Source organism: Ambystoma mexicanum, chromosome 7p (genome assembly GCF_040938575.1).
Source record: "Ambystoma mexicanum isolate Mex_15411 chromosome 7p, UKY_AmexF1_1, whole genome shotgun sequence".
NCBI lineage: Eukaryota > Metazoa > Chordata > Amphibia > Caudata > Ambystomatidae > Ambystoma > Ambystoma mexicanum.
Window position 1 is genome coordinate 711,174,110 of NC_090939.1, and position 15,540 is coordinate 711,189,649.

Genomic DNA, 15,540 nt, shown 5'->3' on the forward strand with positions numbered 1-15,540 from the left:
AAACTAGTACAACCCTGAAATCAAGACTACTCACAGCCAGTGATATAGCCAAACATATAAAGTCCAATAAACTTGTTTCAATTGAGACCACTCCTAACAGCTCGTACTAAGCATGAGTGCACCCACTCCAACAGAGTCTGTCGGAAACGACCACCGTGGACTGCCCTCACTTCCCGGTGTGCCTTCTGCCCCATACCCCCTTCCCAAATCATCCCACCCCCCTTTGCACACCCTACCATTCCACTCTCGAAACACCAAGCCAGAGGGACACGATGGCGAGCCAACCACCCTAAGATCACTCCTTCCCCGCACCCCTCCACTGGCCAGCCCACATTAACCACGCCCTCTCCCCTCACTATCTTAGCGGGCACACCTTGCCCTGCAAGCATCCACCCCCCGCCTTGCCCACAAACCCCCACCACCTTCCCCCCGAACACACCCTTTCCCGTCCCTAAAAACTGCACGCCTAGCCCTAGCAAGAACCGAAGCCGCATCCCTCTCCCCCTTTGACCCCCCCTTCCCTCTCTCACACTCCAATCGCAACAAGGAAACTAAAAAGGAATTGCACCTGGTCCCCCTCAATCTCTCAGCACTCCTCGCCTTCCCTGTCTCCACCCACCTCCACTTTCCCCCAATCACCTCCGTCCCCCGTAGCTTCGCCTTTCCTGAAATCCCTCTCCCTCCACTTCTCATCACCTTTAATGGAAACTCCTAACCGCCCACACCCCACATTCAAATCCCCCGAGCCAACCCTGATCATCCGAGCACACGCAGCCACCCAATCCCGCCCGAAGCCCACCAATCCTTCTGCCCACCAACTCTTCCCACCGATCATCACCCACCCCCTCCCTCTCCAGCTTCCTCTCTCTCCGCCACTATCCCCTTCCGCCCCAGCCCGGAGACCAACCTCGCCTGCCGATGTGACCTGCATCCTATTTAATGCCCAATCCATAGCAAAAAACAGATTCTCCATCTTTGACCTCCTTACCTCTGACAATCCAGACCTGGTTTTCATCACTGAAACTTGGTTCTCTGACGACTTTGCACCAATCGCCAGTGAAGCCTTCCCCCCCAACTACTCCCTCTAGAGGAGGGGGAGTCGCATTCCTCTACAAGTCTTTCTTCCACGCCTCAATCATCGACAACCAACCTTCCATTTCTATCTGCGAATCACTCCTCGTTAAACTATCCCTCTCCCCGTCGCTCTCGCACAGCTTCCTAATAATCTACAGGCCCCCAGGCTACGATAGACAATTTGCAAACAACCTCTGCGACTCAATCACCACCCTTCAACTAAACCATCCCAACCTCACCCTTCTTGGAGACGTCAACATGTGGCTCGACATCCCCACCAACCCTATGACACACTCTCAAGTTGACGGTTTAGGGCAAATTGACCTCCAACCCCACATAAATGGCCCGACTCACTATAAAGGACACACTCTTGATGCTATCTTTAGCTCCAACACCCGCATTCATTTAAACCCCCCCACCCCCATCATCTGGTCCGACCACTTCATTCTCTCTTTCGCCATTCACTCTCCCGACCCCACTCCCGTACTCAAATCTGAACCACCAAATCTACGCAAATGCTGGAAAAAACGAATAATCGTCCCGGACCTAGCCGACGCACTCCTCCAATCTCCACCACTTACCTGCCAGCTGACTAAACAACTAAACCCTGATGCCTTTGACTCACGGCTCAACGCATCTCTGATACCGCTCACACCCCCTTGTAAACCATCATCCCACCGTGGCCTCTTCCCCAGATGGTTCACTCCTGAGTTGAAGACCACTAAACAACTATATAAATACCTGGAACGCAAATGGCAGAAAGACAAAACCAAGGAGAACAGGGCCATCTTGGCCCGACACCTCTATCAGTACAAGGCCGAAATCCGGAAAGCAAAAAAAGCCCACTACAACTCCCGAATCGTGAACTGCAAAAACCCAAGCAAGGAACTCCACAAAATCATCTCTGAGTTCACCCAACCGGCTTGCACCACAACCGTCCTGACCCCCTCACAATCACTGTGTGACTCACTCTCCCTCCACTTTTACACCACGGCTCTCGAAAAAACAAATACTCTAGCCACCAAACTGGCTCTCTCACATCCACCAGGCAATACTCCCCCCTTAGCGGCCAACCCCCCAGCTGCGACCACCATGCAACCAACGTTCGAATCCTTTAGTCTAATATCACCAGAGCAATTTCTCAAACTTCTATCTGCCCGCAAATCATCTGGCTCCGCGCTGGACCCTTGCCCGGCCACAACCCTCAAAGAAATGTTTGCTTCCACCTGCGCAGGAGAACACGCAAGATCCATCATAAATGCCTCCCTTTCCTCTGGTATCTTTCCTGATGCATTCAAAACAGTTCATGTCAAACCACTAATTAAAAAACCTTCTCTCGACCCTCTCCAGCCCAAAAACTACCGCCCCATCTCAAACACCAGATTCCTTGCAAAACTCATGGACCAAACCGCCTACTCCCAACTAAATGCCTTTGTCGAAGCCAACAATCTCCTAGACCCTGCACAATCAGGTTTCAGAGCCCGTCACGGAACCAAAACCACCCTAACCTCAATCTGGGATGACCTTAAAATGACGGCAGACTCCACGGAATGAGCGGCACTAATCCTTCTTGACCTATCCGCCGCCTTTGACACAATCAATCACTCAATCCTCCTAGACCGCCTCCACTCCCTATGAATTTGTGGAACCGCTCTTAAATGGATAGCTTAATTCTTCAAAGATAGGTACCAAATAACAATACTCTCCACCTATACCTCCCAAGCCCAACCAGTCGACACCGGAGTCCCACAAGGAGCATGCCTATCTGCACTCTTGTTCAATCTCTACTTGATCACCCTCCTTCCAATAGTTTGTTCACACAACATCCTGTGTTACAACTACACCGACGACACTCAACTGATTCTAAAACTAATGAACTCAACTCCCAACTCCCGACCTGACCTTGCCTCCTGCCTCCGCGACATAGAACTCTGAATGACCAAAAGCCACCTCTTATTAAACCCCTCCAAAACCGAAATCATGGCATGTGGCAACTCCGAGCTTCTTCCGCAACCACTACCCTGGCCAGCCACCATGGGCAGCTCAGCGAACCCCCTGCAAATCAGTGAAAAATCTTGGATGCATCCTTGACTCTGACCTAACACTCTTGCGCCAAGTCAACAATGTCTCAAAATCCTGCTACTACCACCTTAAAACCCTTAGGCGCATCTTTCCATATGTCTCCTTCCCTAACAGACTCTCAGCGGTCCAGTCGATCGTTATGTCAAGACTGGACTATGCAAACCCCCTATAACTCGGACTCCACGCATACCAACTGAATAAACTCCAAAGTGCACAAAACGCAGCAACCAAATTGCTGCTTGCGCTCGGCCCAAGAGACCACATCTCCCCAGCCCTTCCAGTAGCCCCAAGGCTGACTTTTAAAAACCTTATGCATCTCCCATCGAGCACTGCATAAAACTGGACCTCGATATCTTCAAAAGAAACTAAAACCATATCATCCCCCCTCGCACCCTAAGATCAAGCTCAGAGAGCCTACTAGTCATACCTAAGACAAACTCAGTCAGATTATGTGGATCATCATTCTCAGCCTTGGCCCCCACCCTGTGGAACTCACTCCCACCCCACATCCGCCAAACTGAGGATTTAACATCCTTCCGCAAACTGCTGAAAACCTGGCTCTTCCCCTAAACCAACCGGTAACCAAACTAACCCAAACAGACAAACAGCATCTCAACGGCACCAACCCATCAAACTACCTGAGACGAGAAATGGACAGCTGATAACCCCAAATATAAACTAGAAAGACAAACAGAATTAAACGAGTAAAGTAGATCAAAACAGTGAAGTCGATAATAAGAATAAATCATATGGAAACAGTAAGGAGATGTAAACAGCTGAAATGCACATAATGCATGAGGAGGAAACGAAGTGAATAACATCGATGAAATAGTTAGAATGGATGAAGCGTGTGAACAGATGAATGCACTGAATGAAAGAATGCATGAGTGGAAGAACAGATGACTATATAGATTGAATAAATGTGTAAATCGAATGAGTAAGTACATTGGATAAGTATATAGAATGGATGAACATGTTAAGCGGCCAAGTGTGTAGAGTAGTTGAGTGTAAACAGTTGAATGCACTAAGTGGAAGAATGCATGAGTGGAGGAATAGATGACTACATAGATCGAATGAGTGTGTAAATTGAATGAGTATTTGGATCGGATGAAGGGATAGAATTGATGAACATGATAAGCGGATGAGCATGTAGAGTGGTTGGGTATGTATATCAGACAACAGCGTATGGCGGACGAGGGCATAAATACAGAGAAGCGAATGTAGAATTGAGGATTGCGCAGAACGTATGAGCGTGTAGAGTGGGGGAGCATATGGAGTGGGGGAGTGTGTAGAGTGGGGGAGTGTGTAGAATGGGGGAGCATGTAGAGTGGGGGAGCGTGTAGAGCAGAGGAGCGTGTAGAGCGGAGGAGCGTGTGAGGCAGATGAGGTTATAGAGCGGATGAGGTTATAGAGCGGATGAGGTTATAGAGCGAATGAGGCTAGAGAGCGGATGAGGTTAGAGAGCAAATGAATTTATAGAACTGGATTACTGCGTACTAACAAATGACTCTAAGGGGCTGAAGTGTGCATACTAATGTGGAATGCGGGGAAAGCATGAGTGCATAGAGCGAATGAGTGTGCTGAGCTTGTGAGTGCAGGGAGCTGGTGAGTGCCGGGAGTGGGTGAATGCGGGGAGCGGGTGACTGCGCACGGTGGGTGAATGCGAAGTACAGGCGCAGACAGTGTGCGTGCGAGGGGCAGACAGGAGTGCATGCGTGGGGCAGTCAGGAGCGCGGCGGGGCTGACTGGAATGCATGAGTGCGTCGAGCAGATCGGAGTGTGTAGCACTGACGGGGACCCATGGAATGAATAAAAGTCCATAGAATGGACTGGAGCGCATAGAACTGCGCGACATACATAATATGGTCTGGAATGCAGAGAACGTATGAAAGAGCATATAACCCATCAAATCACACCCCACGCTTACTCTCTTCTTTACACCACCACTCAACTAGAACACAGAGATGCTACGACACCATTCGGTATAACTGTTCTCATACCAACACCTCCCGCTCACTCCCCATCACTCTAAGTAAACACTGCTGGTTACACACCCCGAGCCAGGCGTTCTCCTCAGGCCTAACGCAGCCACAGTCGGTCTGGATAAATCCTGCCAGAACTAACACATACCCCTGATCTCAATCACCACACCTACCGCTAAGAAGCAGCTATTTAATGAATACCGCACCAGCTGCACACATACCCGGTGCGCACACGCGTGGTTGACTCTCCCTACTCTCTCTACTGACCTGAACTTCGGTCCCCAAGGGCGTTCAACCTACCAGCGCCTTCAGACCATAACAATGGTATGTGAGGCGCTATATAAGTGCAAAATAACATAACATAACATAAAATGCACCATCACACTTGAACACATAATAATAATGTGCCATCATTAGTGCATAAACCCTAATGCTTTTTAGGTCATGTTTGTGTGGGTTTGAACAGTGAGTTGCACATTTTGGTTGCCTTTTTTTCCAAAATATTCACGTGGAGAATCCCCCCACATCACCCATGATGTGGGTCCGGCTCAATCGCTGCACGTGCTTGCTTCCAGATTTGTCTGGCTAAATGTATGACCCCACCACCTTTCAAAGTCACCAAGCTTGTCCAACTTTGACTCTAGCCTTCTTTCTGTCCTAATTCTCCTTGATCTTTCTTCTGATTTCAACACTGTCAACCCTGCCATCCTGCTGAAGCGTCTCCGTGATAACCTGGGTATCTGTCATGACTCCAGGAAATCCCAAGACCCCTGTGGGTAGCATTGGAAAGGTTTGGTGTATAACATTGGCTGCTTGGCGCTGGAACAGACTCTTTGCCCCACTCAAAATGGCCCCCGAGCTGGATCAGTCAACTGAATCCAACATGGCCCCTAAAGGGCCAATGTGCAGGCATCCCTGATGGTCTAGTGGTGCTGGGTGGACCCAGGGCTATATAACCCCGCCCTGGGCCACACCCAGTGCTTAGCGTTTCCTCCGGCTGAGGTGTCAGCGTAACGCTCGCCTGCTCTGCTTCTGCATCTTCCACGTGTCAAAACTTCCTGAGGCTCCTGCTCCGTCCAGCGCTCCAGGCATCCTGTGACCCACCGCAGATCTCCAGATCAAGACTTCACTACGGGTCAAGGATTCCGGATCAGCTGTCCTCTTCTCGGCTCTCCGGGTCCGCCTCCAACTTCAAAGGAGCTTCTTCATCCACTGTGCGTCTTCTTTTTTCCTACGCTGCGGCTCCTGCAAAAGATAAAGAAACACAGAGAGGGTAAGCGACGAACAAGACAGCAATCAGCTGACTCTCTCAATCCTCCTCCCTCCTCCAGCACGTTACTTACCAGTTGGACTTGGTTCGTGACTTCAGCCTTCCCCTGCAGCTCCTTTGGACCCTGTGAGAGCAAAGCAAACAAAAGACATTTAAAGACATACAGCAGGATTGTATAACAAAACAATTCTGTACAAACTGCAGTAAGAACTACCACCTACCGTAAGGCAATCCAAACGCGGCCTGTGCGCCACAGCGGGTCTGGGCCACAATTACCCCAGTGAAGGAACTGGGAGGACTATTCATCCGCCGCCAACCCAGTGAGGTAACTGGGTAAAAAGACTGCAAGAACGCCTGGAAGGATTCCAGAGACTGGCTATACAACTGCAAGCAGAACCTATCCAGGCCACTCCCGCCTCCCTGACCACTGGGTGTGTTAACCTGCAGTGGGCAGGGTGGGGAGAGTGTTTTGGGCTATCGCTGAAGCAGAAACCCGTCGACAGACTGGACCAGAACCGCCGACAGTCCGGACCAGTCACTCCTGCAATGCCCCAGAGGTACGTGTTACAGTATCACTGATCAGGCCCTACCCGGGCTGCCCTGGCTGACTTCCTTTCTCACTGATCGACTCTCTCAGGTCCAACTGGGGTACTTCCTCTCTTCTATCCCTCTCTCTAACTGCCCACCACATTGCTGCTCTTTCCTCCAACTTTCAGTGCTATGCGGATGACACTCAGCTCATTTTCAGGCTCCGCTCTGCCACCTCTTCTCCTTCTCTCATCTCTGACTGTCTGTCTGCTCTCCAGGAGTGGTGTGCTACCAATGATGTCTGCCTTAATGCCAGTAAGACCGAGATTCTCCTCATCATTACATCTGCACCTTCCTTTCCTGTCACTCTATGGCTGGCCTCCCTTGGCCCTCTTCCTGCTGCCACCTGTGAGGCTAAGAACCTCATGGTCATCTTCAACTCCAAACTCTCCTTTTCTCCTCACATATCTGACATCGCTAAGAAGTCAAACTACCAACTGCACCTTCTCAGAGGTATTCTTCCTTTCCTTGTCTTCCGCCAGAAGCTCACTGTCTCTAGAGTTCCGGTTCTCTCTAGGCTAGCCTACTGAAACAGCCTCTTTCTAAATCTGCCTGATTCTATTCTCGGGCCTCTGCAACTCATCCAGAACAGGACTGTGAGACGTGTCCTTGGTCTCAAGCCCAGGGATGGTATCTCTCCAGCACTGAAATCTCTGCATTGGCTCCCAGTGGCTGCAAGGATTAAGTTCAAGACCCTCTGCATTGTCCACAAGGCCTTCTGGGACCTAGGTCTGCAATGCCTCCAACTAGCTCTTCATAAACACCTTCCTACTCAAGCTATTCGCTCCTCAACCTCCAACTCCCTCAAGGTCAGTCGCTTCTCCAAGCAACGAATTGATGGTAGATCTCTTTCTTTGGCTGGGGCCTCCTTCTGGAACAGCCTCTCTGTTTCTCTGAAACTTGAGGAGAACCATCTCTGGCTCCAAGAGCACCTCATGACCTTCCTCTTTGCTTCTGCCTTCTCTCTTCCTCTCACCTGCTGATTTCCTGTCTGATAATGCACTGGTCACCTGGCTACCTTCGGATTTTGGGCCCAGGTACCTGTCCGTCCAGTTGCACACCCGCACTGCCTCCTGGAAACCCTTTCACTTGGTTCTGTATTCCCCCTACCTGCACTTTTGGACATCTGCTGTCTGCACTTACCCTCGCACCTGCCACCTGCTGGCCGCACTTCTTATTATTGTTTTGATCCCATGTACAGCAATGCACTCCCCCCTCTCCCCTGGCATTTTTACCCTCCCCTCTCCCCTGCACTTGGCGATCTCAATGTCACTTGGCCTAGTAGGATCGTTGTCTCTGTCCTCCCTCTGTTCCCTCTTCCTTGCCTCGTCGCACCGTGAAACACTTGTGTATAGGCATGTTACAAATGCCATATCATATCATATCTATTTCACTGTATTCGACTTTGAGGTTTTCATAATCGCCACAGCTCTTTCAGGTGTCACCTTCTTTCCATCATGCAAAATCAACTGCCTTATGTATTTCACAACTTCTTGGCAGTATTGTAAATTCTCGTTGTCTACTTTATATCCCTTGTCTGCTAGAATAGTCATCAACTGAATACAATCTTGTCTGCACTCATCTTCCGTGGTGCTACAAATTAAAATGTCATAGATGTAATGTATCACTGCACTCTTAAAATCAATACTGCCTAAATCCATCTGTAGGACTGTTAAAGATCGATGGGGACTCACAGTACACCTGGCGCAAACGGGTATGTTTCAGTCAAATTTGGCAAAACGTAAAGGAAGTCAAGTCTTGTGAGTCTTTGTGCAACGGGATTGAGAAAAACACATTTTTCAAATCACTCACCGTGAAATATCAAGCTTCCACCGGGATACCACATAGTATCGTCACCGGTTTAGGAACTAGAGAAAACTCTGCATCTGCAGTATGGTTAAATGGTCTCATATCTTGTATACCTCTCCACGACACTCCTTTAGATTTTTTGATCTGATACACTGCAATATTATATGATGATTCTGATGGCACCTAAATCTCTTGTTTCATCAATGCGGAAATGGTCTAAAATATACCTTCATCTGCCTCTCGAGACATGGGCTACTGTCTTGCTCGAGGGAACAGTTCTCCTGGATTCAGCTTTATTTTAATTTCCCCTATTCCCTTTAATAAACCTACATAATAATGGCCTCTTGTCCATCCAAAGGATGCTTGGCACCTTCTCCAAGTCTTCCTGAAAAAATGCTTGACTCTGCTGCATTATCGCCATTCGCTGTGGGACTTCGCTCTTTTCTATCCTTATCCAGTATGTGATGCTCATGAAGAACACCACTTCTGTTTGGTCTTCTCTGAACATGTCATCATAAGTTATGTCAGTCAACCTGTACCCTTCCTCGAGAGCTATTACTGTTTTCCATGGCTTACCCTCAGTGTCCACTCCTTCAAGCATTGCCATGTCCCTTCATACTATGGCTGCTTCTAATTCTATAGACATAGTCTGCCCTTTTCTCCATAGGTATTTGAGGTCTAAACAATAACCCATCAGGTAACCTCACAATTTTTCCCACTAAGCCAGGTAGCCATGTCAGTAGAATGCTCACTCCATGTAGAAAAACCTCCAGATCTACTGGAATGCCTCAAAGAGCCACCTGCTCTGTGAACACCAGTATAAATGTACCCATGTTTTAAATTGTGTATTCCTGAAGTGCAGTACACTATTCCTTGATCAGTGAATTAAATTGTCATGTTAAGTTTTGTCAATTAGTCTCTGCCCAAAATGTAAACAAGTGTATGTCACAAATGCAACAAAGGAACAGACATGTCACACTCTCCTATAGAGACTGGTAATTCATCAGTAAAAGGAACTTGACTCGTAGCTCCAGAGAACCCTTGAGCATTCATGGTGATCCCCAACATTGGATATTCTCCTTCTTGTATACATGAACAAGTAGCTCCAATGTCTACTAAAAAGGAAAAAGATTTGCCTCCTATCGTCACATCGACCATTGGTTCCTCTTGGGGGTCTGGTGTCACTGATAATAATGAACACATCAAGTCACCCTGTGAGCTGTCCTATTGTGGGTTCAGGCTCATTCCTGTCCCTGTGAAAGGATGTCCTCCTACCACAGGGACACCTCCTATTCTGGGTGTCAGCACATGTCCTCTGTGTGCATACTGCTGTGTCTGCATGAGGGCCTGTTGTGACTGCCCTTGTGGTGGATTTGATTGCACTAGTTCCTACTTCTGTAGCTGCTGTACTCGTGGTGCTTGTGTCTGATACAATATGTGATCTTGGGCAAACCCTTCCCTAGTTTGTGTGCAATATGTTGGAGGATAAGCTGTCCCCCTCTTAAAAATTGGCCATTTTGTACATTCTCTTGGCTCCCATATACCCCTTCAATGTGCCCAGTCACCCCACAAGTCCAACATACTGGAGTTGCCCGTCTGACAAGTCCTCCTTGGTTAAATCCTCTCTGGATACTCAGATTCTCATTCTGTGTATTCAGAAACCCACATTGATTATTTTGGAATCCTCCTCTTCTTCCTCTGTAGTCCATATCTCTGCCTTGCGGTACAAACCCATATCCACCTTGGTCCATTAGGCACTGATTATTCATCTGCGATGTACCCATTGCTTCCTGCATTCCTGTTAGGAAAGATTTCATAGTTGTATGCAATTTTCCCTCCATGTGTCAACCCCCAAACTTGTTGATGCTGTTTAGACACCATTGACTGACTTTGCCAGAGAAGCACAGCCTTCAGCTGCAATCCTCTGGGCTTTCGCTGACTTTTTATCGGGAAACTGACATGCCCTTAAGACAGTCAGTACTGGTAGACTTTGTTTCCCTTAGTCCTTTTCTCATGTTGCAACTTTTGTGCAACCTGTAACCAGTGTGCAATGTATTTTAGCATACAGCACACTTGTGTCTATAGTCATTTCCAAAGGCCCTAGATACTCTCGCTGGACTTTTTATGAACTGTGCAGATGTGTTATGGACAGGACTGGTACCAGCTATCGTTTTGCATTATTTTTAACCCTTTCCTGCCATGTTATCCGTGTTAACCGCGTTTGGAACAAATAGGTGGCCTGGCTCCAAAATGGCCATGCCACGAGTTTCTTTGTCCTGTCCTTTGGCCATCTTGCCCCTTCACCTTCCCCAGGTCGAGTCGACCCAGGCCATTTCTTATTTGGTCATGCACTTTCTCGTGAATCCCAATGCTTTTTCGGGCTTCTGCATGCCTTGTGTGTTTGCCTCCACGATGTGGGCTGGCTTGTCTGGTCCCAATACACATCCTGGGTGCCAGAGAGTCTGGAGTGTCCTGAATGCCTGAGACCACCGTGGTCTGTGATTAGTCCACGTATGGAGTGTGTGTTTTTGAGCAGATCTCAGATTGGGTCTTCTCCGTTTTGGCGTGAAGGGAACTTTGGATAAGAGGAGGCTGGAAACACCACTACAAGTTAGATCTCCTGAGTTCTCACTGAACACAGGATAGGATCCAACTATCCTGCAACTACGAAGCTGAGTCGAGGAACCGCTGGTGACCCGCTGCATCTGGTCATCCTAGAAGGTCTGCGAAGATGCTTCGACCCATTGGAATAGTGTGACCAACTAGTCTCTGCACCTTCACCAAAACCTGCAAGTAAGTTTTCTCAGAAGTGTCCCTGGGGCCAATCAGTGGACTGACAAGCTTACGCAAGACCTTTGCTCTGTCTCCGCCATGTTTTGAGGAGTCCCTTGAAACTTGGTATACTGCTAGCTCTGTCCTCACACCGAATTTCGTACACTTGACATTCCCAGGTCTGAAGTGACACGAGTGCATCCGGACCGGAGTAAACGCGGTTACCGTGTTGCCCTGCTGCGGCAACGTCCTTTACAAGTCTGCTGCATTTGTGACCCTCTTGCCCCTGAAGCCTGCTGCAGTAAAACTAGGGCGATTCATCCACTCAGAGTGGAGAAATTGCCACTGTCCCGTTTGTGACTCATCGCTGGATCTCAGGAACTCAAAGGTGTCGAGACGTCCTTTTTGCCACACTCGAACCTGCAAGCGAATTCGACTGACCTGCCGAAGTATGGGTTTCCTTGCCTCAGGGACCAGTGAGTAATCAATAACCCAACTGGTGGACCCTAGCACAAGAGCCCATTTTTAGGCATGAGTGGTGGCCCCTGGGGGCCCCTCTCCTGTCCGCAGCTATTGCGCAATAGCAACTCGATCCCAAACTCTCGAACTGCCTCTGCCTTCAAGTGGAGGTCCTTCTTGAATAGTGGGAACTTATTCTTCATCACCTTATCCACCTTCCCGAGCTGCTAGAGACCCCTGAAGAGACCCTGTTTAGCCCATTGGAACAACCGCATGCGTTTGCATTACATGTACTATTGAGCACAAGGCTCCCCTCTTCTTAGGGCTTGGACTGCCTCTTAGGTGAATAACTGATGTTGAACCGGGCCTAAAGATTAACTGCACTGCTTGTCTCCTTCCCATCTAGGTTGTCAACACATTTTGTGCAGTCACACTTTTAGACCCCCCTGGTCTTGTATATATATATATTGTATTGAGTGTGATGTATTGGTTTACTTAGTGTTTCTGTGATTCTTTGCTATGGTCTATGTTACAAAGGCCTTGTAATAAATGTGTCTATATTTTTAATATAACACCTGCCTGGAGTAATTTGTAAGTGCCCATGCTCTGTGTGCTCATTGAGGTCCTTCAGACACCATCACCCCTCCTGAGACTCAGTCTTGACTGCCTGCCATAGCTACCCTGATTGGTCTGGCTTGTCCAGAGGTTACCCTGTTCCAAAAAACGAGGTTGGCCTTCTGAACCTCTGCCCCTCCTGGACAGAGTTCAGAAATCCTTCTTAACAATTCCCAATCCTTCTCCGCTTGTCAATACCACCCCTTCCATGGCACATTTTGACAATTCTTTCTGAACTAACTTGGCTTCCTTGATTTTCCTAGTCTAATCTTTATTCCTATTTTTCTCTTGTAGCAACTGACAGTGATACACTATCATCAACTTTTTCTCAGCCCACCGCTTCACTTCCATTCACACTTGTTTCTTCATCTGTCTCTGTACTGGCTTGGGCGACCCCAAGCATAAAATGTGGTAAAATAATGCCACCATTTTTTTCCAATGGCTCGCCAGGTTCAAGTAGCCATTTCTCTTGAATGTCTTGAACGTAAGCAATAGAGTATTCATCTTTATTCATCTTGCGTGTCATAAATGCAGCCATATCTGATGTATTAGGATACTGTACCCTGAGAGCCCTCCACACATCCGCTCTACAATTATTAAATGGTGCTCCATTATGCATTGTGTTTTGTGCTGTCACACTTGAATACCCTGCTTTCCTTCATATTTCATCAGCCTTTTCCCCAAGAATAGCTACCAGGAGACCCTTTATGTCCCCTATGGCCAGCATGTTTCCTCCTGTCATTATTTCTAATTCATATATCCATTTCCCAGCGCACAAAGTCAAACTCTGGAGCTTAAACCTTAAATTATCCTTATCCATCTGTGGCCATGGAATATACTGTGGTCTTGCTCCCCCTTTTTCCAATAGGGGAAACTGCGTAAACCTCAACCCGCAGTCGGTTCCCATTGTTAGTCTATGCATGGCAAGGACGATCATCCCTGTCTGTCTCCTTGCTGGTAGCCACCTTAAAATGCTCACACATGGCTGTGATTCTCCCTTTTCACTATACGAACGTCCTCGGGAACGCTCTGGATATGGTATGGGATCTGGCATCCTACTCTTAGGTTGTTCCAGATTGGACCATCTTACTTCTTTATCCATTTGCAGGCTTGCCTCAGGGGCGCACACACTCCCTCCTCCTACCTCGAGGATGGACTCTTTCCTCATCTGATATGTCTTGTACCCAACTACTGTTAATATCATCTCCTTCACCTTTGTCTAGGTTCTGTCTGCTTAAGGACAATGCTCTGCATCTGTGACTGAACTGATTTTCTTGTTCGCTTCGTGATTGAAATGCTAGGGATTAACCCCCCTTGCCTCGACTTCCATACTTACTACCTTCCTTTAATTCTTGATAGACCTATTGATCCTTTCTCAGATGCTTCCTGCATCAAAGTTTTCTTCTTCCAATACTACCTTAGATGCCCCTGATGTTGCTTCCTTTATTGGAAAGAACTTGTCTGTTCTATCCCATCGTATTGCTGGGCTTGGCCCTACTGGGTCCTTACGAATGAAACTGGTATCAAGACCACGCTGTCTTTTCCTTTGTTCTATTTCTTCATCTAATTCTCTTCGCATTCTCGCCTACCTTCTTAACCTTTGTTCCTCTTGCCTTCTTTCTTCTCTCCTTACTCCTTCCCTTCTTTCTTCTTCTTCCCTTTGTCTCTGTATTCTTTTGTCCCTTAGTCTTTGTGCTTCCTCCTCTTCTCTCTTCTTTTCTCTTATATCCCAATTTTCTATTGCTCTCTGCCTATAGTCATATTTTCTTTGTTTTTCTGCCTGTTCTCCTTTTTTCTCTTGCTCCTCCTGATACAGCTGTTCTTGATGCTCCCTGCTCTACCTTTTCTGCTCATCTTATTTCAATCTCTTCTCTTGTTCTTTGTCCTTTCTTTCATGCTCGTCCTTATCTTCTCTTTGCCTGACTTCCTTAATACTTTTCCCATCTGACTTGAGTAATTTTTGTCCTCCCATGCATTCATTCTGTACGAGTGTTACCTCGTCAGTTTTATACTTCTCTCCTTTCCATCTCTTAATCTCCCTGTCTATTTCTGTTGACAGTTTCAATCGCTCATTCATTTCTTCTTTGTTTTGTGTGATCTTATGGATCTATTCCTTTCTCTTACTCTCCTCTGGACTATCATCGCTACTATTAGCTGATGGTTCACATATTGGATTACTATACCCCGTTGCCACTTTCAACTCCTTTTAAAAGGTAGAACCCTATTTCTTCCATACTAGCACCTTCTTCAGGCGAGGTAAGGGGAGCTAAGGGCGCAACACCTTCCTCCTTTCTCTGACTAGGCATCCACTCCTCAGGTGGTGGATCTTCCCTCTCTACCTGATAAATTTTCCAGAGCTCTAGAATTGCTAATCTTTTCTCTAATTACTTACCCGATTTATAAAATAACCTGTATACTTTAGTGTAAATCATCACTTTTTCAACTCTTCAAAACAACAAATACGAGTGTGCACACTAATCGCCACTCAAGCCTCTAATTTCTCAATGAGCTATCTCTACCTTTGGATTGGCTCCAACCACTTCATTATGGTAGTCACTATTGATCCTCAACTTTTTTTTTCAATTACTTCACAACTTCTATCACTCTTCGCTATTTTTATTCAACAAACTATCATACAGACTAGTCGACTTTACACATGAATAAACACAGTGATCAACTTTTTTCTCTCTCGCCTTTACTTAATAACCTATACAGGGATTCAGACTTCACCTTATGTGAACCTGTTCATGTGTTATATATTTCTGTTCTACATCCGTTGGGATTTGAGACGTCTCCTTCTGAAACTCTCTTGAACCAGGTCTCTAGGCGTTATATTTTCTTCACACAATATTTCCAGTTACTCAAAAATTATCACAACCCCATCCCCTC